Source organism: Crocuta crocuta, unplaced genomic scaffold (assembly GCF_008692635.1).
Source record: "Crocuta crocuta isolate KB4526 unplaced genomic scaffold, BGI_CrCroc_1.0 scaffold4237, whole genome shotgun sequence".
In the NCBI taxonomy this organism is placed as follows: domain Eukaryota; kingdom Metazoa; phylum Chordata; class Mammalia; order Carnivora; family Hyaenidae; genus Crocuta; species Crocuta crocuta.
This window is the reverse complement of record NW_027531078.1, coordinates 1-3,247: the sequence shown is the minus strand read 5'-3', so window position 1 is coordinate 3,247 and position 3,247 is coordinate 1. Positions and strand designations below refer to the sequence as shown.

The following is a 3,247-nucleotide window of genomic DNA, read 5'->3' as shown; positions in this document are numbered from 1 at the left end:
CAAAAGTAAAATATTAGCATACTAAACATGACCTGCTTGGAGAAACATATGTACAAAGGCAAACACAGCTGTAAAGATAAATGTGTTCACAGATAGAATTCTTCATATGTCACAGCACCTTCTACACAAAGTGATCTAAAAGTGCCTCCCAAACATTGTTGTTAACTTTCAAAGAAGCAAATCTAAATCTGGAGCTTCATATATAGTCAGAGGACATGCAAATAGGGCGCTGCCTGTGCTGATTAAACCGGCCCAGCCCTGACTCTGCAGCTGGGAGAGGAGCCCCAGCCCAGGAGTCCCAGGTGTTCCCATTCTGTGATCAGGACAGAACACAGACATCTCACCATGGACTTTGTGCTTGGCTGGGTTTTCCTTGTTGCTGTTTTAAAAGGTAATTCATGGCATACAAGAGACACTGAGTGTGTGAATGGATGTGAGTGAGAGAAACACTAGATGTGTGACAGTTTCCTTACCAGGATGTCTTGTGTCTACAGGTGTCCAGTGTGAGGAGCAGCTGGTGGAGTCTGGGGGAGGCCTGGTGAAGCCTGGAGGGTCCCTGAGACTCTCCTGTGCAGCCTCCGGATTCACCTTCAGTAGCTACTACATGAGCTGGGTCCGCCAGGCTCCAGGGAAGGGGCTGGAGTGGGTTGCATCCATTTATAGTAGTGGAAGTAGCACATACTACGCAGACTCCGTGAAGGGCCGATTTACCATCTCCATAGACAACGCCAAGAACACGCTGTATCTGCAGATGAACAACCTGAGAGCCGAGGACACGGCCACGTATTTCTGTGCAAGAGACACAGTGAGGAGTAATCAGTGTGAGCCCAGACAAAAACCTCCCTGTAGAAGGGGATCAACACCACAAGGGGGTGCACACTCTGCACAATTCTGGTTTGTATTCGCTGGAGCTGGTGCAGATGGAGGTTAAGGGCAGGTTTCCTGTCAGGGTCTGAGGCTTCCTTTCCACACAGCAGTTTCCCCCAGGGAGCCTCCCTGGACACCGGATTCTGTGCTTGCCTATGCTTGTCCACAATAAGACAAGATATGGCATCTGAAGATCACACAGACACACAGACACAGACACACACATACACACACACACACACACACACACACAAGGGTATAAAAACCTTCACCACCTTCATATTCGTGTCTGTTGAGAGAAGGGCAGGGCTGTCAACAGGTCATAAATGCTTGGATAGAGTCAGGAATGGACACTGGCTCAGCGCATATTTGTGGGTCATAGGGGAGGAGGTCCTGCACCCAGGAGGGGCTTGTGTGGAGACAGCCTCCCACCTGTATCAATAGATGGAGAACCCATGGTTTCCTGTTGGATTTCCCACATGTGGGGCTGGAGGAGATGAGGGAATCAGGAGGGTCAGACCTGGAAGGAACAATCCACACTCACAATGTGTTGACTAATCCACTAAACATGGATGAAAACTGGGAGAAGAAAAGAGAGGAATGTCTATTCCAAGTAGAAAATGTTCTTAATCCTTGGAAAGTGAAACTAATGATTCATGTAAACAAGCACAAATAATAGTATGATAATAGAAGTGGACTGAGGTCTTACTCAGAGTGTAGGCTGGAAGCCGTCCACTCCTGAGAAGCACCAGCATGCTCTGAAGGTCTTGGGTTCACTGTGTCCACGAAAGACTAGTGGCTTCTACTCGATCCATGGGAAACAATTTATTGAGAAGAATGTGTTAATAGCAGGAGAGTTTAATACTCCACTTACAGCAATGGATAGATCAACTAGACAAATGAGCACCAAAGAAACAATGGACATGAACAACACATTGGACCAGATGGATTTGACAGATTTAGAATCCGACATCCTGAGGCCATGGAATTCACTTTCTTCTCAAGTGCACATGACACATTCTCCAAGAGAGATCACATATGGTTCATAAAGCATCCCTCAATAAATATAAAAGAATTGGAGAGGGAGGCAAGATGGCGGAGAAGTAGGGAGCTCCCTACATTTCCCTCGCCCCATCTCTCATATGGAGAAGGCCTGAAGCCATAGGAACCTTACAGAATCCAGGAATTTTGGAGGAACAGGACACAGAGTCCACTGGGAAAACCTTATAGGGTGAGTGCAAACTGGGGAAGATAAAATCGGGCCGGGACCGGAGACATAGAGGGAAGGGGGGATCCTCCTTTGAGGCGGGGCTGCACTAAGTCTAGAGGGGAGAGAGAGTGGCCGAAACTGCTCAAGACACTGTCCCTATCACTGGAGAAGAGAAAAATCTCCGCTCAGGACACAGGGGGATCCATTTTCCTGCTGTCCAGTTGACCCTAGGTGGGACGCATTCATCCCAGATGACCCTGGGAGAAACTGCTTCTCGCTCACCAGCTCAACCTGGAAGGAACGCGGCGGCCCCTGAAGCTGCGCCTTTGTGCTTCTGGCTCAGCTGGATCCCGAGGGGGAAGGCGAGAAGCTTGAAACTGCTCTGAGGGGCTCGCCTGCGAGTTTATACTTCAGGCAATATCAATGGGGCACATGAACTGAGATCTAGAAAAGAGGCCTGGCTGGGGATATAGAGAACGGCCCACCTTGGCTACGCCTCTGGCACACGGATATCACACCCAAAAGAGTGAATTGCAATGCTTGGTTCGAGAAGGGACTGGGGCGTCGCCAATCTTCTCCCCACAACCGCCAAGGCAGGACTCCGACGGGACACACGGGCCAAACCACGCCCATCCCTGCTAGAGAGCTGCCCTCTTTTTATTTTTATTTGTTTGTTTTTTTTTTACCAGAACGGGGGCAAGAGCAACATGGATGCACTGCCCTGATTACTTCTGGTCACTGGCTCGCTTAGTCACATTTAATCCATTCTCTAGATGTCAATTCTACACCTCCACCACTACCTTTTTACCTCTTTCTCTCTGGAGTAATCAGACTATATAGTTTTTCTGAGTAGCATTATCGTCATTTCTTTTGCCCCCTCTCCAACCATATTCTCCTCTCTCTCTCTGAAATAAGCCTCTTATTCCTTCTGCCTGCTCATTTCATTTCCAAATTTGCTTCCTCCCCACCATGTCCTTTCTCTCTTTGTATATGCTCTTCCACCAGCACTGCATACATCCGGCTATTTATTTGTAACTGGGCTTCTGGTTCTATGATTTAGACTGTCCTTTGTCTATAGGGTTTTTTCTTTTTACTTTTCTTTTCTTCTCTTTTTCTTTTTCATGTATTTTATTTTATTATTTTTTTAATAGTTTATTGTCAAATTAGTTT

General features: G+C 47.3%; 1 pseudogene; it reads left to right on the top strand.

The window, feature by feature from the left end:
* The first annotated feature begins 494 nt into the window (after positions 1-494).
* On the top strand, positions 495-805 carry LOC144237373 (immunoglobulin heavy variable 3-23 pseudogene; annotated as a pseudogene).
* The last annotated feature ends 2,442 nt before the right edge of the window (positions 806-3,247 follow it).